The 24149-nt window shown below is 39.8% G+C and overlaps 1 protein-coding gene across 1 annotated transcript in view; it reads right to left on the bottom strand.

Annotated features, from left to right (window-relative positions):
- Nucleotides 1–23567, bottom strand: part of FHIP1A (FHF complex subunit HOOK interacting protein 1A) — a 228275-nt gene extending 204708 nt beyond the window's left edge. The window contains exon 1 of the mRNA XM_004420913.3: nucleotides 23395–23567. The gene's annotated coding sequence lies outside the window, so the exon portion shown is untranslated. The remainder of the gene's footprint in view (nucleotides 1–23394) is intronic.
- Nucleotides 23568–24149: the final 582 nt, after the last annotated feature.

Consider the following 24149-nt stretch of genomic DNA (forward strand, 5'->3'; position numbering starts at 1 on the left):
TTAAAAAAAAAAGTTTTTCCTTCTCAACACACCAAATATAGATTTTGTAAACTTCATTATAAAATAAAGTGTAACCAACTCAATGTCTAAAGTTGATGATCTTTTGCCTTCAGTTAACTAGGTTCATTTTCATTTCAGTGCACTTTCCTATTAAAGAATTTTGACTATGTGTCACATACTATTACAATTCACTCCATGGGTCTGTCTAGATTCTTTAGTTGTACTGGAATTTAATCATATAGAATAACAGTTGAATACACAGATGATTGGCTATGGCTCACAACTATCTTATTACAACTATTGTAGAGATGTTGACACAACTATTTTAGACATTACCCAGTAGGTATGATCCACACTATTTGTATGCATAGATCTCAAAGCTAACTTCTAAACTTTCACTGATTAAATTGTTCCTCATCTAACAAAACCCCTTATCTTTTTTCTGTGAGAGGAGAGAACTGACCTTTCTTACCGGAGCAAAGTTAGGAGATGCCAGGCTCCCAACTTCGATACAGCAGTATATTTAGATATGACACAAAGAGGAAAATAGCATATGTGGCTCCTATATTCAGCATTCTTTTCTGATCCTTAGGAGCATTCCCTTTCACCATACCACATTTTCAAACATACAATCCCTCTGACCCTCAGCATATTTCAAAACCTTCACTGGCATACTACATAATTTTTTCTCCTTATCCTTATCACCATGGAGGGCTCAACAGGAACTATTTTTGAATGGCCTAATAATACTCAATTCAGCCATTATTTGAGTGCCAAATGTGTACAAGGCACTGTGATAGCACTGCAAAGAATATACAGAAAAGTAGTAGAATCTTTGTCTTCAAATAGCTTTTAAACTAGGAAAAGATAAGTGTACCAATCACTGTAACCACAAAGTAGAATGAGACCCAGAAGAGAGGTGTTGTAGACATTTAAGGCGGAGGAAGGAGGGAAAAGGAGGGAGGCAGGGACTCTAGGCTTTGCTGCAGCCAACATGTAGAGGGAAACATGATCTGTTATAAGATTCAGTGTCCACAGTGTAAAAATAAACCAGTTGCTCAGAGAAAGAACAACTATTTTTGATACTGAGATCAGAAACAAATTCAACCTATGGTTCCTGATAGAAGATTCTGTCAAATGTAATAAAAATCCTATTTTTTTTTACAATAACCAATGATATGTTTGAGCAAGGCTGAGAAGCTCTACTGAAAACCAAGAAATTTAACATGGACAAGAGGCAGAAGAGCTGGCCTCAGCTCTATCAAGATTGCAAAACCCATACCTTAGCACTCACTGAGAAGGTACTCAAGCATTACTGCCACGTTTAGAATAACTGCATTCCTTTTTGTAGAATGAGATGGAGTCTAAATAAGTAAATGCTACTGTGTTATTTAACTGAATTCATTTTTCCTTATACAAATTGAATCACAAAGATATTCTGATGTCAACATTTGACACTTCATGTAAATAGAAAGTAGGTCACCAGTCTGAAGCAAACAAAAGTGACGTATTTAGGAATGACTATTTTTAAAACAAAGTTCCTAAAAATATCCCATTTGATGCTACAAAGTTTTTGTACCACTTAAATTTATATCCATAGGTCCTCAGTCTTCCCACTTTAGAAGAACTGACAAGTTAGTTTGAGAGAAGGATGACATTTTGTCAAGTTTAAAATTGGGGGAAATTTTCTATTGGAGGCTACATAGGACAAATCCAATAATAATAGATACACCCTTATTTGGCTATTTTAATTTATAAGATTTTTGTCATAAAAGAGTCTAGTTACTCATCTGACCACTGAGAGCAAAAGTTTCCTTCTACTGAATGAAAAAGAAAATATCTTTCTTTGGACAACAGAATCTCGGAATGATTGGTGGTAAGAGGTCAATTCTTTTTCCCTAACCAGTGACCTATTCATTGCTCAACAGCAAACAACCCACAAAGACTACACAGTCTTCTGAGGCAGAGTTTGCATAAAGTGACTGGAAATAAAAGCATTACTAGATCACGTTAGCTCAAATTCCAGTGATTAGTCCCAGGCCATGAATAACATCAACTCCAAGTTTCCACATGGACCAACTATTAAAATTTATGAGTGACTGACAAAAAAAACTCCAATTCTTATTGCAAAGATTCATACACTTGGAAACAAATAACTAACTGAGCAAGAGGCAGAGTGGACAGGACCAGCGTGCAAATATTTACTCATGAACTAGGCTCTCGCTGTTCTATCACTTTTCACTTAGTTTTACAATCTGTGAATATATGTACCATTTGTCTAAAAACTATCAATGAAGACAAAGATCACAGAGAACAAAGAAGATATAAATTTAAAATATAATGAGTCCTTATATTTATGTACTGATCTAAAACATTCTAAGTATACCTCATTCATATAGTAAACAGCATAGTGGCATTATTTATTTAGCCCTTATCTCATTCAACAAAGAATTTGAGGTGGCTTATGAGAAATGCCTGTATTAAAGAAGAAAACTAAAATCAGCACAAAGGAAAGCATAGAGAAGAAACTGAAGACTGTGGCTGGGATAAGAGATATTGGAATATAACTCAAATATGGAGATCATAAGGTCTTGTAGTTACTACAATTGAGCAGAGAATTTGATCCTGTGCTTCCTAGCAGCCAAGGTGAAAAAGTAAATGTGATTAGTTACATGATGTTCCAGGAGGAACAAATAACTGCACTCCTCCAGGGAAGCAAAGCTGTTTCCTATTACTATGAAAGAGCTGCTCTAGGAGACAAGGAAAGATGTGGTGGAAAAATTTCCCAATAGCATCCCAACAGCAAATGAGGCCACAAAGCTGTTATTTTTTATGTTGTCCCTGATTAAAACTGAATTCTACAATGAAGTCAAGATAATATGGCACATATGCACAAATTTTCAAGCAATATAGTGAACTGAGCTGGGAGTAAAGGGCTGAAGTCCAACAGTATAGTTCGACTAAGAGATTATTAGCGCTAAAGTGCAAGACCAAAAATAAAAATAACCAAAATTAAGATGTTTCTCAATTTCCATCCTCACCTCCTTTCTCTCTTTTAACAAGTAAGTCTCCGGCCAATGCCACCTATCCTACAACTAGAGTCACTTAATTATCACCCTAATCTACATTTTCTAACCCAGAGCTAAGATCTTATTTTCATTTACTTATCTGACACTTTTACCTCAAGGTACAACCAGCACATTAACTTCACAAGTCCCAAACTAATCTAAGTAATCTATTTTCTCAAACACATTTTTCCTTCTGCCATCCCTGGTTTGTCACAGAAATCCTGTCTTCTCAGTCATCTAGGCTTACATTTTTGGAATCAATTTTCTCCCTCCTCTCCTCAATTTCCCCACATCTCATCAGCAGTCTGCCTTACTATTTCTACCTGCACACAGTTCCCACCATCTGTAATCCAGCCCAGGGCCCCCATCCTAGATCAGAGCCCCATCACCTCAGGGCCATCAAATAGCCTCCTGAATTATCTCTCAGCCATCTCTCTCTCCCTACTCCGATTTATCTTATACACTACTGCAAGAATAATATTCCTAAGGCTGTGATTTTTTCGGTCTACTAAAAACCTTCAGTGGGTTCCCTCTGCTTACCTGAAGCAACCCAGGATATCAGGCCTAACCCCCCACCCCATGGCTTTCTCTCTCACACAGCCTGTGCTCCAGCCAGTCCATAAGTCTAGCCACTCCCAAAATAAGCTGGATCTTTTCACTTTTGTTCATGGAAATATAATCATGAGATGCGGCCCCCCCCCTTCATCTCTGCATGTTTAAAGACCAAGTTTAAATATCACCTCACTCAGGAAGCCTTCCCTAATTCTGTCAGTGAGAAGTAACACTTCCTTCTCTCTTGTCCTCCTGCACATGTCTATGGCTGTAATTCCAGAGTAATTACCACATCCCATCATTAGTCTCCCCCTGTCTAGCCTATACTTCAGACCACTCCACAATCACCATCCTAAACACACATCTGGTCCTGTCAACACACTGCTTACAGTCATCCTTCAGTTCTCTCATGAGCATATGTGCAAGGCCCTTCACAGTCGGCTTCCCCCACAGCGTTTGGTTCATACGTCGATCACTGCACATACAGAACCATACTGCAGTTGGCTATTTACATGTCTGTCTCCTCCAGGGCAAAGACCAAATCTTACTAATCTTACTATCTAATGTAGCCACCCAGTCACTCTCTGCACACCATCCTATTTTAATTCTCTGCAAAACAGGTCTTCTCTTACTTATTTATTGTCTGTCTCCTTCCCACTAGAATGTACACTGAATGAGAATACAGACCTTGCCTGCTTTGTTCTTAACTATATTCCAAGTATCTAGAATAGTGCCTGGCACACAGTAGGTGATCAAAAGTTTAGGATGAATTGATAGATAGATGATTCTCAGTGTCTAGCCCAGTCCTGGCACACCATAGGTGCCAAATAAATGTCTGCTGAGCGAATGAATTCTGTCATGTATAAAGGTTATTTTTCTATATATTTTTCCAGTTTTGACAGTTGGTGATTTCATACCCTCTCTAGCACCTAGCATGGTGCTTCATACATGCTAGGGCCCTGGTAAATTTCTATTAAATTGAATTAATTGCTGGTTCAATAAAAGCTCAAATAACTTATTAATTTATATTCTAAATCTGAATTTGTCTCATCTTGTCAATAAAAGGAGTCTGTCTTATTTTTTATGCCACATAATGCGTTCCTCCCACAGGAAAGGCAGGACTGCAGAGTGGTCAAGATCACCAGCTCTGCTGTCAGAGAGTTCCGGGTTCAGATCCCAGCTCTGTCACTGATTCCCTACATGACTTTGAACACACTATTTAACCTCTCTTCACTTCAGCTTCCTCTTTATAAAAAGATTAGGAAAACTGTCATGCAAGGCAGCCTACTGATTTCACAGCTAAATGAATAGTCAGTCCTAAATCCTTTATTACCCCTTTTTAATCAGTTTTAAATTGTTCAGCTCATGTTACAATATTTTAATATATGTTGCCTGGGCTGCTCCCGTGGCGTAGCAGTTAAGTGCAGGCGCTCCACCGCTGACCGCCCGGGTTCAGATCCCAGGCGCACACTGATGCACCGCTTGTCAGGCCATGCTGTGGCAGTGTCCCATATAAAGTAGAGGAAGATGGGCACGGATGTTAACCCAGGGCCAGTCTTCCTCAGCAAAAAGAGGAGGATTGGCATGGATGTTAGCTCAGGGCCGATCTTCCTCAAAAAAAAAAAAAAAAAGGTTGCCTGAACATGAGTAGGTCACTATTAAAAACAATAGCGGATTATGTTTACAAGGTATTAATTCTCCATTAACTTTTCATGACCTTACAGCATCTCAGTGCTCATCCAGTGAGCACAAGTGACTTGAGCACATTACCGCCATCATTCCTAAGACTTCTCGGAGCCACAACAAAATAATGTCCCAAGATGACACTACCTCACACAGAAGAGTAATTCTCTTTCCCTTAACATCCCACACAGGAAATAGCACAACAATCAGATAAGTGATGAGCACAAGAACTGTATCCATTAAATACACATAATAACATGACGCCAGCTTAAAATTAGATGATTTATTAAAAAAAATAATAAAGGGCTTAATGCTGAAGTAACAGCATCTCGGTCAAAACGCATTTAACAGTATTCAAATCCTTCTGGGGACAATTCCATTTGGAGGTAGGGAGTGGCTGGCCAAGGCTCACACAGATAAATGTCACTGATTCAGGTACGAGGTTATAACTCAGTCACAGACAGGATTCACTGAGATTCACACAGACAGACAGAGAACACAGTGAGTCTTCTGCACAAACACTGACAGGTCTTCTTTTAAGAGCCTTATTTAACAAAAAGCAGTGACCTGCCAAAGAAGATATTTAGCATAGTACCACTCTTCAAAAGACCAAATTCAGAAAAATCATTCTCTCACAAATCTTGATATTACTGCTAGGCACAGAAAATATATTTGTGTAAGGAGGCACAAGAAATATATCTGCATAAGTAAATACTTTCAGCACTGAAGCAATATGAAAATGTAAGCCTTTGTTGGCTAGTAGCAAACCAAACAAAATGTAAATAAAAGCCAAACCTCTGCTGTTCAGGTACTAACAAGAACACTTGAGAACAAAAAGTCAATAGAACTTTTGTTAATGGCCACCTAACTAAGGCTTCCCACAAAAATGTTCACTTACAGAGCTGTCTACTGTTCTGAAGGCATCCTTATCATGTTGAGTTGACTGCCCTTCCCCAAAGGTGAACAAGTGAAAAGTACCGTGCTTATGGTGACCTGAAAGGAGCAGTGACAAATGTCCTGCTAGAAGATAATCTCCAATAGCTGCAGTTATCAGTTCAGCACATCCAAAAGTGTTCCCGTAGATTAAAAAGCACAGACATATGTGTATTATTTTAAATTCAGTTAGTTCTGCTTAAAATCAATACTGATTTAAGCTCCTGGAGAAAGGCAGTACACACAGTAACTTTCTTTGAAAATCAAGAGGTAAAAGGGCAGGACCTCGCACAACAGAAGATAAGGGCTAGTGGCTAAATCAACGAAAGGACTCAACAAATAATCTTGAATAGTAGACCTTGGCACAATCCTTGATACTTTTCAATGAAAGAATGTGATCCCAGTTCTGTGATCTTTCACTCTAACAGGGACTTTTGCTAAACACAGAACTCAACATCTAAGGAATTGAAAGCACTTTATAAAAAACTCAATTCACTATTACATTCCTTTCTGGTAAAAAACAAATTTCGCAAGACTTATTTTGCTTGTAGTGGATGAAAAGCACAAAGATGAAGTGAATGACTTAAGAAAGTAAAACGCATCCCTCTGTCCCATGGCCAGAAGCAAAAGTGCAACATCCTTACAGCATGAAGAGTGACTTCATGAAAGATTTTAACAGAAACATAGCAGAACCCACACATCCACAGGAGTATTAGCCCCTTCAAAGACTACACACTTATTACAAAAATGCCTGCCAATGCTCAAAACATTTTAGGAACAACTCTTTTAAGGCTGCCTTCATGTATATAACATTCTTTTGAAATTTTCAACTGTGGCAAATTTGTTTCTTTGAAAATGGAATTTGATATCTGTAAGTTGGAAGTACATTTAGAAAATAAAAAAAATCATCAAGCTGAATATTATTGTTAATCAAAAGGATAAGTGTTTTTCTTATGTGGCTTGTAAACATTTCTCAAGACAATTCTTTGAAATTGTTCCAAAATTCCTCATAGCAGCAGCTATGGAATAAGCAGGCAACCTCCCTGGATGAACTCTTTGAAGAGCACATTTCGCTTTTTACAATGTCTTTGGTATTGGCATTGTGTGTGCACTTAATTGATTAGGGCCCAGCTATATCTGATTCCATTTTTTCATGCCATTCATTCATTCAACAAATATTTATGGTGCACCTAATATGTGCTAGGTACTGTGCTAAAGCCTAAGGATATAATGGTGAGCAAAAACAGGCCAACTACCTGCCCTTATGAAGACAATTTACATAAGCACATAAATTATAACCAATAAGTCAGTCCAATGAGGCAAAAAAAGATACATGGTGATGTAAAAACCTATAATAGTGAGACCCAACTAGTGTAAAGGGGCTTCCCTGAGGAAACAAGGTTTGAGCTGAAGATAAATAGGAGTTTACTAATTAAGCAAAGGGGGCTGATGGGGAGAGTATGGAGATGGTGGCGGTGGGGGAGGAACAGTGTTCGAGTAGAGTGAACAGCATGCGCAGAGGCTCTGTGGCTTTTTAAAAGAATATGGGTGGGCTGGCCCTGTGGCTTAGCAGTTAAGTGCACGTGCTCCGTTGCTGGTGACCGGGGTTCGGATCCCGGGCACGCACCAAAGCACTGCTTCTCCGGCCATGCTGAGGCCGCATCCCACATACAGCAACTAGAAGGATGTGCAACTATGACATACAACTATCCACTGGGGCTTTGCGGGGAAAATAAATAAATAAATAAAATTATAAAAAAAAAAAAAGAATATGGGCACATCAAGAACTGAAAGAAAGACAGTGATGTTAAAGTATTGAGAGCTAGTGAAAGTGGTATGAGATGAGGCTGGCAAGATAGTCGGGCTGGACTCCACAAAGCCTGACACACATTAAGGATCTTTATTTACCTTAAGAATGATGATAAGTCCCAAGTGGATTTCAAAATGGGAGGGGAGGTGCGGAAGAAAAATGACACCATGAAATTTACATTGTTTAAACATCCCTAAGGCTGGAGTGGAGAACCATTTTGGGAGCGGACAGGAGAGAAGCTGGAAGACCAATTAAGAAGCTACTGTAATAATCTAGAAGAGAGGGTGGAGTTAATACAGATGAGAGAAATGAATGGATTTGAGAGATACTAAGGATGGAAAATCAGTAAAGTGTTGGATGGTATCCTATTTTCGTTATTTACTCAAAGATAATGCTTTGGTTTTGCCTAGGAGTTCCTCATTTGTTAATTATTTGCAAACCAAAAAAACATCATGCAAATGTTAGGGTTCTTTTTCAATCAGTTTTCTACACCGTATTTTATCTTCCTTTAGATAAAGAAGAAAAAGTAGCAAAGAGAAAAACAAAATTTAAGTATCTCATTTTATGTAAAAATGTGTTCCTGAAAAATTGTGCCACATCTGAGTAATAAAAGAACCTATATCTTAAAGACTATTACTGAGTAACTACTTCTTCCGTGCACAAAAGCACACACTAAAAAAATGCAGAACAGATTAGCATGATACTATAGCAAGCGAAAAGTAAACACTATCTTAATTATTTCCATACATCATTTCTCCCTTATTACAGGGTACATAAATTGTGTGATTTTACAATTCTAAAAGGACGGAATGGCTGAGAAGTTTAATAATCACCATCAAGTTTTATTATAATCTATTTAGTAAGCAACTAGAATGCCCAAGAGGCTTGCAAGGATTTAAGTCTATTCTTTCACCACTTTACCCACATGAAAAAGTCATTTTTTTATCTATATTGCTACAATATGCCATCTCTAGTTCACACTCTCCAAAAAAATATAGCTTTCTCGTAAGCCTGGGTTACAATGTCATAGCAGTGTAATAAAAAGTTCAAAAAGTAGCCAGCCTTATAGACTATATGAACACATATACCACAAAAAGTCTAATTTCGTACTGAATTGGCCACATGTTTTTGCATCTGACATATACAGACCAATTTGTACCACAGCTCAGAACAAACATAAAAGAGGTAACTGGGTTTTAGTAGTCTCATATATCAACAACAAATGTCCCAGCTAAATTCTAATTCCACAAGCTAAAAAAAGACAGTCTAATTACGAGATTTTGCAACTAGAGTTTATATCACTCCTACAAAATTCAGCTTTTAACTTGGAAAGAAACAAGTTTAATATGAAAATCATTGAGAAAAGGATATAAAACCACAGTATGTCAATAAACTCACTTCTAAAGGCTAAATGTATTTTTAAACATGCTGCTTTTGGCGATTCAAGCCACAACCAAGGCATTATTTGATCAGAAATTCTGCATATGAATTTCTGTTTTCCTTCCTTAGAAAAAAATCATTAAGTTACTAAAGCACATGTGAAGTAACTTGAATAGCCTAAAACACTATCTTGACAGTCATGATCATTTATAACACAGACACTTGAGCCTGAATTGGGCATGCAGCGGTATTTTGAGAACTATTATACTTCTGATATGCCACATAGCTCCCTGAGAAATGCTGCACTCTGCCTCATAGGCTTATTTTTAAATGTATACCTTGAAATCTTTCCAGCACAGGGGTAAGGAAGGGAAATCATGAAAAATCTCATTATTTTTTGGTTTTTAAGGAAAAACAGAAAAAAAAAACTTGATTTAAGAATTAAAATCTAAAGCCTTATGACACTGTAAGGACTACCAAAAAAAGTAATTTGCAGAAAAATATTGATTACTACTGAACTATGCCAGGGAGCGTACTCTATGTGCCAAGCTGCAGCTCACTTGGACATTTTATGATCACGTTAAAACACAGTTGAAAGATGAGCCCTATAATAAAAATGTTGACCCTCTCACGATTTCCTCTCCTTGACAAAGATGTCACGATAAGTTACTTTGCCCACGAGTCTCCAAAGACAACCATGCCACTTCGTGCATTCACCAATATTTTAGCAAGGAAGAGAAAAAGGAGTTATCTTATCTAAACCTCAGGTCATCTTATATCTTACAACTTCTGAATTCCAAGTGAAAGGATTTTCATTCACCCTTTACTTTTCTTGAGAAGCACAAAGAAGTATGTCTAAAAAGGTAGTGAAAGCTTGATGGATTAACCAGGATATTAGAAGTCTCATACCTAATCTTTGTGAAATTTTATCAGGGGTGAATATGGTATTTTCCAGATTCTGAGAGGAACCAATTACTAAGGAATCTTGGTGTGAGAGTTTTACCTTTTTTGTTTGTTTTCACTGTTTAGTACGGAAACTTTCAACACATACAAAGTAGAGAGAACAATAGAATAAACTGCCATTACTCAGCTCAAAAATTAACACCATATAGCCAATCATAATTCAGCCAGTCATAACCTCCCATTTCCACTCCTTGCCTCTGCTGGGTTGTTTTAAAGCAAATTTCATATATGATATCTGAGGTAAGCAGACAAAATGGCCCCCAGAGATATAGCACTTCCTAATCCCCAGATGCTATGAATATTACCCTACATGGCGAAAGATATAACTATAATTTAGGATCTTAAGAAGGAATTGATCTTGGATTATCCGAGTAGGCCCTAAATGCAATCACATATGTCCACAAGAGGCAGAAGGAGATTAGCCCCAACATACATAGAGGAGAAGGTCATGTGAGACTGAGCAGAGAGATGCAGCTGCAAGCCAAAGACAGCTACCAGAAGCTGGAAGAGGCAAGAATTCTCCCCTAGAATCTCAGAGGAAGCATGGCCCTGCCTACACCTTAATTTTACACTTCTAGCCTCCGGAACTATGAGAGAATAAATTTGTGTTATTTAATCCACCCTATCGGGCCGGCCCCGTGGCTTAGCGGTTAAGTGCACGCACTCCGCTACTGGCGGCCCAGATTCAGATCCCGGGCGCAAACCGATGCACCGCATCTCCAGCCATGCTGAGGCCGCGTCCCACATACAGCAACTAGAAGGATGTGCAACTATGACATACAACTGTCTACTGGGGCTTTGGGGAAAAAAAAAAAAGGAGGATTGGCAATAGATGTTAGCTCAGAGCCGGTCTTCCTCAGCAAAAAGAGGAGGATTAGCATGGATGTTAGCTCTGGGCTGATCTTCCTCACAAAAAAAAAAAAAAAAATCTACCCTATCTATGGTAATTTGTTACAGTAGTCATAGGAAACTAATGCAATATCATATAATCTGAAAAAAATTTCAGTATGTATCTAAGAAATAAGGACTCTTCTTAAAATAATAATACTATCACTGCTTTTAAAAAAAGTCTTCTAGGGGCCGGCCCGGTGGCGCAAGCGGTTAAGTGCGCGCGCTCCGCTGCGGCGGCCCAGGGTTCGCTGGTTCGGATCCCGGGCACGCACCGACGCACTGCTTGGCAACCCATGCTGTGGCGGCGTCCCATATGGAGTGGAGGAAGATGGGCACGGATGTTGGCCCAGGGCCGTCTTCCTCAGCAAAAAAAGAGGGGGATTGGCGGATGTTAGCACAGGGCTGATCTCCTCACAAAAAAAAAAATAAAAAAAAAATAAAAAAAGTCTTCTAATTTGTCTAATACCCTTTACATTTACAAATTGTCTCATAATTTTATAATTCTTACTTTCTAGTTGATTTATGCAAATCAAGATCCAAACCTGGTTGATATGTCTCTTAGGACTCTTCATAATAGTTCCTCGTCCCTCTTTGTTTTTCTTGACATTTATTTATTGAACAAACTGAGTAATTTGTCCTATACAAATTTCTACATTCTGGATTTGGCTGATTACACCTCCACAGTATTGTTTAACATGGTCCTTTTTCCTATGCTTCTTATAAACTAGTAGTCAGATGTAAAGGCTTGATCAGAAGCACATTCAGTTTTTTGGCAAGAAACTTCGGAGACAGTTCTGTACATTTGCTATTGCATCAAATTAGGAGGCACCTAATATCTACTTCTTGCTCTTTTTGTAATGTTAAGATTGATCAGTGGGTTCAGGAGTTTTTAGCCTTATCCATCAATTATAAAATTCTCCATCAGCCTTTGACCTAATAGTTTTAGCAGTTACTGATGATCATTCCCTAGATCTGTTATTTCATTAAGGGTAACAAAATGGTAATATTTTATTTGTATCATTCCTTCTGCATTTGTTACTTGGAATTCTTCTAAAAACAAGATTTGGTCCAAATCATCTATTTGGTTACTCCGAAATACAATCATGTTTTTGTTTTTACAGGAAAGGTAAGATAAATGCTTGATAACATCTCATTCTTAAGGAAGTGCCAGGATGGACATCTGCCTCTTGACTGCAAAGACCACCTTGTCTATACTGAATGAGTGTAACTTCTGAACCACACTCAACTTAGTCCTCAAGTTACAATTCAAATACTCAGCCTACAATACGAAACTTCTTTTTAAAGAATAAAAACCAACATGACTATGTCAATTTGATGTCAGTTTTTAGGATTTATGCTCCATCAGATCAGTCCAAACTCCTCAACCAACCACTTCAAACCATTCACTCTGAGTCCACCTTACCCTATTTCACTAATACAAACCACCTTCTCATTCTAGACTCCATACTTTTGGTTCAGTGTTCTACACATGAGCCTCTCTCCCCACAACCAGCTAAAGCTCTCCTCTTCTCCCTCAGGAGTAAACACACCTCCTGCTCTTGCTGTCCAGCATCCCTCTTTTCTTCTCAGAATGGTACAATCTTTCTTTTAGGAAACTGTTCCTCTTCCCCACCCCAACTATGTATTTCTAGATGGAGTTGCCAATTACCAGATAATTTGCGCCCCTGGCCACAAGCACAGGAACACCCAAGCGACGCCAACCAGAGCCATTCCTGGGATTTTGAGATTTAGACTAAGGGAAGGTCAGGCACTCTTTCTGGGTGGTCATTGGCTTGCTGGCAGCCATATCCCCAGTCATGTGGAGGAAACTGATGCAGAGAGAAACAGAGATAAGAGACAGAGAGTCTTGATGGTCTAAGAATTTTCAGTTTTGGCTTCCCTGAGACCCACCTCCCTTCTCCCATACTTTGGCCATGGGAGCCAATAAGTTCTCTTTCTCTACAGTTTAAATTTCTATAATTTACGACCAAAGGAATCCTAATACAACCTCACCATGATTCTTGAAGACTATGACCACAATGACCTCTACTTTTCTGGTCTCTTGTACTTACTTGCTGCACAAATAACACTTCATCACATACTGCCCTGATTTTTTGTGTGTCAAATACATATCTGTCACATCTTTTGTGGCCTTGTAGACATATATCTCACACATCTTTTGAAAGACCCCCCAAACAGTCCCTAGAACACTGCTAATAGAGCCTCAGTACATATATATAACAATTACCATGTATTGATTATTACTTCCATGTTAAGCACCTCACATGAATTATCCTATTTAACCCTTACAGAAACTCCCTGGGTTGGGCATTATTACCCTCACTTAAAGACGAGGAAGCTAAAGTTCATCACAGGAAAGTAACTTGTCCAAAGTCATACATTTACTAAAAGGTACAGCAGGCATTTGAACCAGATTTGCATCCAAACTGTATCCTCTTTTCACTACGCCCATGTTGCTTCCCACAATTATAAGTACTTGCTAATGAACCTACCAGAGAGTACTATTGATTAAAGACTTCTGTTTAACCCCTGACCTTCTACTAACCTCAAAGTGCATATTCCATCATTCAAAATAATAACATTAATATATTAATGTATAAATAAATGAGCTATATGAAAATAAGTATCTTGAAAAAGTTATAATACAATTTCTCCAAAATTGCTACTGGGAGCCTGAAGCCTAAATGCTGGCATTGCTCTTAAAGTAATAGGTAAAAGGAATGAATATTTAAGACCACTCTGTCAGAACAAGTTGTACACAACTCCCCTGGCAGTGATATTTCAAAACAGCAAAAAGAGATTTGTGAGCATCTGTCAATGTGTGACATGCCTACGGCTCTCCAATTGCTCAGAGGAATATTCCTGTGTCATCATTAGACACTAATAGTTATTGAGCACTCCCATGGCTTGGAGGCAAGAACAGAAGGCCTTTAGGAAGAAAATGGTTCCGTCTTCATAGCCTAGCAAAGAGGGAGGCCAGAAGGAGAGTAACAGCAATTTACTGGTGGAGAGCCTAAAAGTCACCAGCTCTCATGTCTACATGATCTGCATTCTTCAGGCCAACCTTCTCAATTCTGTGCCTGTGTCTCCAATGCCTGCTGGACAGGTCCACGTGGAGCTCCTGCTATCAAATTAACTTTGAGGCAACAATAGTTTTTTAGCATCTAACCAAGTACCTTGCATTGAAAAACAGTCCCATTAAAGTATGTTGGTGGTGGCCTGTTTTTTCCTTTCTCATTTTTATCACTTTACTTGAGGACCTTATACCATATAGGCACTCTTCTGAGGAATATAATGATTATTACTAGAAAGCCAGAAGACACTGTCAAAGAGGCATACCCCTCATATATAATTTGGCAAAAGCACAGCCAAGGGAAAGGTATGCCTGGCACATACTAAAGAATGGTTGCATCCCCTGGTGGGACAAGATTTTGCTAACTTGCATACTTTGGTGAAAGACAAGTCCTAAAGAATTCATCACAGTCACAGACTCAAAAATACCTTAAATGAGATCATATTTGTGAAAGTGCTTTGTAAACCATCAACAGCGAAGGGACTGTTACTTCTGTTACTGATGTGGCCTATTACAAAGGCACAGATCTGGGGAACAGGTAGTTGTATTGTTTGAAAGAACTAACTAGGTCTGGAGAGAAGGGATCTTCAGTAACAAAAAGGAAAAAAGAAAGAGAGATCCCAGAAGATACAACAGAAAGCCTAGGCAACAAAGAGGAGGTGGGGGGTGAAGGGCTGCAAGTTAGCCAACTACTCAATTCAACAAATACTTATTGAATGTCAGGCACTGGTCTACATCTTGGGATACACAGCCAAAGACAGCCAATACTAATATAGCCAAAGATCCCTGCCCTTCATGGAGTTTCATGTTCTTATTTGGGGAGACAATCAATAAACGATACACATAATACATAAGTAAACTGTAATATGTTAGAAGTGCGGGAGAGCAGGAAAAGAGGGATGAAAAGTGCTGAGGGTTTGCAATACTTTGAGCTTAAAAGATGAGTCAAAGAGTAAATGTGGTCAGATTTCCAATGATGTTCCTCAAAAGCTAAATTCAATTGCAGGAAAAATGAGGAAAATCACACCGTGCTTGAATGAAATTTGCATAAAATTTGACAAATCCAAATTGCCTAGGAACATATAGCTCATTTTCCATATTTCTTCTCCTTCCCTCTTATTCAAAATTATTCACACAAATGTGCTACATAGCATATTTACAGAGGAAGATATGAAAAGACTTAGCCAGAGGCAGAGCAAAGGGAAATTACAAGAGACAAGAGCAAAGCAGATGACAGTAAAAATAGTTGCAAACCAGTAACTCAGGAAAGGGCTAATTCAACAGGACTTTAAATATGACTCAGTTTTTTCCTTAAGAAGAGTTGGCTCTAGGTCAAGGATGATATATAAGTTTCATTTCTAGTAACAACCCCAAACAACTGGCAGAGTCTCCCTGGAGCATTGTATTGACAAAAAGTTCTGGGTCCTGTGGGAAATGAATAAGACATTTCTTCCATGGGCTCAAGATGGGGGAGTATGGGTACACAAGCCTCACATTTGCCTTTTCTTCCCTAGGTAGATCTTAGTGCTTTAAAAAAAAAATTAGTAAACACTCACTGGCCACTTACTAAGTGAAAGACAATACCAAGAACAGTGAAGGATTTGGAAGCATAGAACTTAGTTCAAGTCCTAAAGGAGTTTATAATCTAGTTGGGAAGGAGGAAAAATGTATAAAGGATAACACTAGAATGCAGCAAATAACTAAATTCTTAAAATTTCAGTACAGAGATTCGGATGCTAGGAAACTACTACAAGAAAAGACAGCAAAGAAAGGTTTAACAAAGGACCCAAGCTCTGAACTGGGTTTTGAAGAATGCACATCACTGAAATAACTAAAAAGAGGAAGGACTGGTCCCAGGAGAGATGGAGAAAAAGGAATAGGTAGGTGTGTTCAGGAATGAGGAACAGATCAGCAGGGCAGCCAGAGCACAGGATGTACACAGGGCACCAGATCATAGATGCCTTGAGTATTAGTCAGGGTTCTCTAGAGAAAGCGAACCAATAGGACAGATATATATAAAGGATTATATATATGTGTGTGTGTATATATATATATATATAGTATATAGTATATAGTATATAGTTCAAGTTCAAGTCCAAAGGCAGGAAAAGATCAATGTCCCAGCTCAAAGACAGACAGAAAGAGTGAATTCTCCCTTACTCAGCCTTTTTGTTCTATTCAGGTCATCAAGGGATTGAATGAGGCCCACCCACAATGGGAAAGGCAACTTGTTTTACTCAGTCTACCAATTCAAATGTTAATCTCATCCAGAAACACCCTCATAGACACACCCAGAATAATGTTTAGCAAATACCTGGGCACCCCGTGGCCCAGTCAAGTTGGCACATAAAATTAACCATCACACCTTGAGTTGAGTCATTACCCAGTAGGCCACAAGGATCATGACTGGTGACATGAGAAAAGCTTTACTTTATAAAATCAGACTGACTATGGCATGAAAATGGCTAGAGGAAGAAAAACTGGAAACAAAAACAAGATAAAAAATATTATAACTGCCCATGTGATAATAAGAGGCAACAACAAACACTTAAGGATTCTATTCGATACAAGGTACTTCGCTAGGTGATTAAGATGCAGAGTTACTCTTGTCACTCAATAGTTTAATTTGATGTCAGGATCCAAATGTAGACCTATCCAGCAGGAGTTGGAGAAGCAAGCCTAGGATTCCAAAGGTCAGCAATAAGGATGCAGATTTAGGAATTATCCATGTAGGGAAGGGAGCCAAGTAGAGAGCTTGCTCCTGGCATGCCTATACTGACAGAAGCTCAGAGGACAGCAGGTTGAGTAGCCAGGCTGAGTCAGGAAGCCTAATTAAACCTACTCATTTTGTGATTCACTGTGGAGGAATGACCACTCCTCAACGACAAACTAACCCTAAAACATGATCAAGAGGTAGGCTAACTTTAAGGAAAAAAGGGGAGGAGGCAACACAACCAGTCCCCAGTCACCTAACCACAAGTTACAAGGTGATTCTTACCACCGATAGCAACTCCAGGGTCTACTTTTCAAATAGGACATGCAAGGTCCTAAACGGTAACACGGTGGAGAAGTACAAGGAGGAAATTCAGAGAAGGTCGAACTTAATCAAGCTGATAAGAAATTAGCATTAACCATTAAGTTTTTAATACAACTCTTAGGTAAATAGCAGGTAGTCCGGTGTTTCCTGAAGCAAATCAAGGACAATGCAAGTGCTGTTGTCAGATTTTTCATAAGCATTTAAACTACTAGATCTTGCTTAAAATAAGCAAAAGTATAAACATTTTGCAATATACACAGAGATTTAAAATATTCAACTTATCAAAAAAGTGACTGACGCTAGTGAATAGGCAATAATCAATAACACATTAGACATGTTGCATCTTCCCATAAAAAGATCAAAATAAGAGTATATACAAACTATAAAGTTTCTCCTGTGTCCTAAGAAATTCTTACTTTAAGAAAATTTTTATACAAAAAGTATCAAAAAATATTTTTTCTAATAAAATACATATGGACAGACATCATCTTCATTTTGAGAATGCACAAAGTATTTGTGCTAAATGACCTAGTAAAGATCATATTTTTAAGATATAGCTTATATCACTTATGTATAAATACACGTGTGTATATACATATAGGGTATGTGTATATGTGTGTCCAGAGATTTATATTTCTAAATATATTTTTCTATACTCATTCTGACATATTACAAAGAAAATCATGAATGAACTCCAAGTACAAGTTCCATGAACACAAACAAAACAGAAGGCACTCATTCTGAGGAATGAAACATAATCCTCTAATTGAATGGTTATGAACAAAGCTCGGACTCAATGAAAATACTAATCAACTCTCTAAGGTGGTCAATAAAAACTTCGCCACAGGAATTCCTGATATGTTCCTGCTTCAATGAGCCTGAGTCATAAAATTTAGCCAAAGTATCTTATTCACATTTTCCACACACAGAAGAGTGAAATCAGTCCCTGGCACTTTCTGCAAGGCTAAAGACCTTAAAATTGATCAATATTTCAACAGAGGTAAACTTTAACAACACAAGAAGAGGAGCTAACATACACTCATTCCGCATTCTGCAAAACCTACCAGATTCTCTGAACTCCTTAATGGCATGTCCTAGAATAATGTTCTTAGGAAAATATTAAAAAAAAAAAAAAACTATGCTCCATAAAAGCTAATTAGCGGCTCATCCAACAACTGCAGAGTATTTTTATAGCTGTTATCAATTTCTAAGTTCTCTAGGGGAAAACATTAAAACCAAAAAGAACCTCAAATGTGAGGAAATGAGGTAAGTCCTACCTAAAAGCTCAGAGCCTTTTGCTACTATGACCTCTTGCTTTGGTGTCTGGTTATGTATTAATAATTTCTATCTTTAGTCTTATATCTTCAGAAAGAAAAAAGGTATTAATATAATTTTAAATGGAGGGACACTATTAGAGGAAGTCTAAATTAGAGAAATTTAACATTTTCACATCTCTGACTTTCACAAAACTTTCCTACAGAAAACACTCACACAAGGGTACTTTAAGCATATTCTCTAAAGCACTGTTCTTAATATGGAAAAATGAGAACCGACCCAAATTTCCAACAATAGGAAATTGTTTAAATAACCTGTGATGCAATACTATATAGACAGGATGCTCTGTATGTATGGTCATGGAAAGATTTTCAAGATATATTAATTTAAAAATAAAAACCAAGTTGAAAGTTGTTTAGTATTATTACCCAGTTGTTATTAAAAATCACAATAATAATAAATATATTTTAACAGAGAAATTTTGGGGAAAAAACATATACCTATTTACAGCAGTTTCTCCAGAATATAAGATTACAGTGTACTTTAACTTTCAACATTACATATTTCTGTAATGTTTGAATGTTGAATAATATGTATTATGTGTATAATCAGAAAAAATAAAGTTTAACTTTAATTTAATAATATAATTGGAAGGGAAGTAGGAGAAAATCTTATATATAAAGAAAAGAGAAAACTTAGTATGTTAGAAACTTTTCTATATGAGCGCTAAAATATCATCGTCCTCTACCTCTCTTTTGGAAGACAGTTAGATTCTTATTCTCAGAACTTCAATATTAAGCAACACACATAGATACTGGAAAAGCCCCATTAGCCCCGTTAGTCATAGCTTCTCAAGATAAAAGTTTAGCCCAAATTTCAGTATTTATCAAACTCAACTGAGCAATACTGTCAATTCCTAAACAGTTGCAGACAAACTGCATAAGTGTCTCTAATTCTAATTAAAAGTTATTACAGAATTAACAAAAAAAGTACAGTCTGCAGACCCTAAAGATATTTGAAGCATTTTCATAATGGAAATATGAGGAATCAGAGATAACTACTTTTGAATCCACAGTCCTGTAATCTATTCAAACATTGTAAAAAGTAAACAGAAAGAGACGAGAGAATTGCCTAGAAGAGGAATCACAAGCATGGGGAAATTTTCCACGTGCCTGGTGAGGGACTGAGCTTGTGCTGGGAGAGGCTTGTCTCTACAGTTATGTGACCTTGACAAAACATTTAAACTCCTATACCTCAATTTCCTCACCTGCGAAATCAAAGAACTGGGAATAAACAATCTCTGTGGTCCCGTTCAGCTCTAAAATTTTGAAAACAGACCTTTACTCTATCCTTGCCACAGGATTTTTTTTACATAATATAAAATATAAGATATAAAGTTATAAGGTACATAGCCAAAAATAGCAAACTCCTGCCTGGCTCCTCCTCCCCTCTGAGTACCATTCCCCAAAAGAAGTTCCTTCAACTCTTTGAGGTATTTCTTCTGGTAATTACTTTCATATTTGTAAATCACACACTTATATTGCTATTTCCTTATTTTTTTTCAATTTTAGACATTACCAAAGTTCTTTATTCAATCTATTGGGGATTTATGTACAACTCCACCTCCCCAGGTACAGGTACACCATTGAGATGTAAAGGACATAAAGATTACATACACACATCTACGTGTATATTTATATATAGTCCTATCCCTAATGAGTTCACATTTTGGCTAATAAGAAAGAAAATCCCATTTCACATGCAAACACTTCACAAGGTAGCAGAGAAGAAGTTAAAAGCATGGCCTCTAAATTCGAAATCCTGAATTCAGGTCTGAGTCCACCACATACAGGAGCAAAGTATGCACCTACAAGTTCCCTATTTTCTCTGAACCTCATCTGTTTTCCTCCTGTGTCATCTGAATATAACAGCACTCACTACAAAATGGTCAAATCACAAAGCACAAATACAGTACATGTCAAAGCACTTTGTTAATCATAAAGCACTATAAAAATGTTACTTTCTATTATTGCCTTTACTAACAGATCCCTATAAATGAAGTCCCTGAAGTCACTGGTCACTCTTGAGCACTGTTCCCCTACCTGGGCTATAAACTAAGACTTGGAAGTTGCTGAGAGTAAGAGTGAAATAGATGTAAATTGTGTTTCAAGGTCAGAATCTGGGGGTCCAGTTCTTCAAAGGTCCTATGTATTGCTCTACGAGACAAATGTACACAGAATAAAGATCAAGTGACTAAGCAGGGATCCGAGAGAGAGCAATTTTGCTTTATATTTGCAGAGAGAGGGAGCTTCCTTATCAAAATTTCTTTTTAAAAATACAAGAACATAATTTCAAAAGTCACTCCTCAGGTAACTTATTTGTTTCTTCTAATCGGTAACTCTGTATTTCTACATAATTTGTTTGTACATCTGCTTCTTGATTTGTTGACATTATCTACTGACTTCCTATTATGGTAGAAGGAACTTTGCGAGAAATTGTTTTGAACTAAACTTGGGAGGCAACATGCAGAACTGTCCAGCAATGCATTACTCCGACTCTGTAATAAAACACTCCTTTCACTTCTGGTCATCAAAGGCCTATATTAAAAGTGATATGTCATGGGCCGGCCCTGTGGCTTAGCCGTTAAGTGCACGTGCTCCGCTGCTGGCGGCCTGGGTTCGGATCCCGGGCGCGCACCGACGTACTGCTTCTCCAGCCATGCTGAGGCCGCGTCCCACATACAGCAACTAGAAGGATGTGCAGCTATGACATACAACTATCTGCTGGGGCTTTGGGGGAAAAATAAATAAATAAAAATTTAAAAAAATAAAAGTGATATGTCAGGCCTGCTGGTGGTGTAGTGGTTCAGTTCAAGCGCTCTGCTTAGGTGGCCGGCGGTTCACAGGCCGGGATCCCGGGTGCAGACCTACACACCGCTCATCAAGCCATGCTGTGGCGGCGACCCATATACAAAGTAGAGGAAGACTGGCACAGGTGTTAGCTCAGGGACCATCTTCCTCAAACAAAAAGAGGAAGACTGGCAACAGATGTTAGCTCATGGCCCCTCTTCCTCACCAAAAAAAAAAAAGTCATACAACCCATAGTATTTCTATGCAGGGGCAAGAAGAAAGATAGCTGGGCAGGTGGGTCTAAATTATTAGACCACTCTAAACCTCTCTCTGAATCCAGTTCAGTGAAACTTGGTTTCTCTTGCCCTTTCCACCTGCTCCACACAGTTTAATCCTTTTCCTAACGTTATAGGACAAACGATAAAAGGGACCTCAAATTTAATTTATTTCAAGACAAACATAGACACAATTCTTATGAGCTTTGTGGAAAGGGATTAACTGGAACTAAAAGAAACCAGTCTTTAATTACCTGAAAATTTATCTAATGCCAACAAGTATGCTGCTTTAGAGAGTAAATTTATGGACTGAACCTCCTGCTCAATTTCTGTCCAGAGAAGACCACTGAAGTTCTTCAAATGTGAACTTCTGCTGTGGTACCCTACGTTTGGGGTGCTTCAGGGACAACATTCTGTCTAGTCCCAGGTGTACAAGTGAACTTGAGGTCAGGCAGGTGACCCTGCCAAGTAGGCATGGTACATTAGGGAGAGGAAATCTTTTCTCTCATTAATCAACAAGATAAAGGTGATTAAGCAGGAATCATTTTTTCACTGACCTACATACTTTCCTCAGGGTTGCTGCGGCTATTAGCAGAGAGCAGCTGACTTCCTAATGAGATGAATTTGATAGCAGGAACCTTTCAGAGAAGCTAGGGAGTGGGCCCAATTTATAGGGAAGCAACAATTGGTATGCATTGTTGACCACTGCTCCTCAGGACTGTCTCTCCTCTGTTTGGGGCTCCTTCCCCCCACAGGGAATTTTCCTGGCCCCTGGATGGCTGAGGCTGCAGCACCTGCTGAAGGGTGGAAGTCGGATCAGTTAAGAACGAATGGATCCAGGTGGGTGGGACAGACCTGGGCGAATTCATCAGATATGCTCACGTGATTCCAAAAGTCCCAAGCAAACACGGCTACTGCTGCCACCAACACCTCGCTCTGGCCAGGCTTGAAATAGCACAGCAGCTAGTTCCACTCCCCAGCAGGAGTGAGGTTAACAAGGGAGCTTTGTTGAGGTCGGGGCGGGGGACGGACACACACACACACACACACACCATCAATAACAATGACCACGACATGAACACAGTTTCATTAGAGAACTTATGAAATTGAGCAAAGGCCACCCAACAAGAAATCCTTACACCAGGAAAGTGCTGCAAATCTCAAAGTGGCAATGCCTCTCTGTCTCTTGTGTAAGCGAGGAGGTTTGGAGAGGAAAACTGAGCCCCAGATCTCTTTGCCTTTGCCTCTCCCTCCCGGAGGACCCCGGGTCTCTGGCCCCAGGGACCAAGGAAAGGGGTGGGAGCCCTGACATCTTTCTCCGTCAAAACAAGCTGGCTTCTCTCCCCAGGGGTTAGTCACCGAGTAACGCCCGGTCCCGAAGCTCTGGGAGCCACCTCCTCCTCTCCGTGCCTTAGCCCGACGCAGCGACCTTGTCTGGGATATTCCCAGCGGGCCCCCCATCCCAATACCTGCTCCTCCTGCCCAGCCGGGGGATGCAGGGAAGGGACACTTCTGCTCTCCCGACTCCCTTAACTCCCTAAAAGAATCCCTCAAGCGCTAATCTCAGATCAGCACGCCACGTACCTGTCAGCGGCCGCGGCTCCTCCTCCCGGCGCGGTGGGGGACTCGCCGGACAAAGGTCCCTGGACAGTCCAGAAAGTTTGTGCCGCGGTCCTGGGGACGCGGGCCCCCGAGCCGCCGCCCGCGCTAGGTACCGCGAGGAAGGGGCAGCCGGCTCCTCGCCCGGTCCGGCCGCCGCTCGCAGGTCTCCGCCCGGCTCCTGCCCGCGCGCTCCAACGCGACAGCGGGGCCGAGGAAGGTCCGAGCGCAACTTTTCGACGGTGCGTCAGCCGGCGGCAGAGCCCTCCCCGCGCCCTCGGGAGCGCGGGCGGGGCCGAGCCGGGGCGGGGCCCAACCTGCCGGGCGGCCCAGGGGAGCGCCGCCCGCCCCGCCCCGGGACGCGCCGCCGCCAGGTGCGCGGGCGCTCGGGCTCCGCCGCGCGGCCGCCCCGGCGCGGTTTCCAAGGTGAAGGAGGAGGATCCTCGGAGGGAAAGTTTCCACCGAAACTTACACCTGGGCGGAATGGAGGACGCCTCCCCCTTGGGGGCTCGCCTTTCGCCGGAACTACACCCCTTCACGCCCACGCGCTCACACACAACCACCCCACCACCAAACAAGAAAATAAACCAAGGTGACGGTCTGGTCAAAAGGCTCATTTCTTGGGATGGGGGAGGCGGGGTGGAGGAAGTCAGCTCCGCACGTCGGGGACGCTTTGGGTTTCTCACTTCCCAAAGGTCTGACGGTGGCCACCGGCGCCCTGTCCCCACTCCAAGTGCTGT

The sequence above is a fragment of the Ceratotherium simum genome, chromosome 12, assembly GCF_057802395.1.
Source record: "Ceratotherium simum simum isolate JZ-2026a chromosome 12, ASM5780239v1, whole genome shotgun sequence".
Classification (NCBI taxonomy): domain Eukaryota; kingdom Metazoa; phylum Chordata; class Mammalia; order Perissodactyla; family Rhinocerotidae; genus Ceratotherium; species Ceratotherium simum.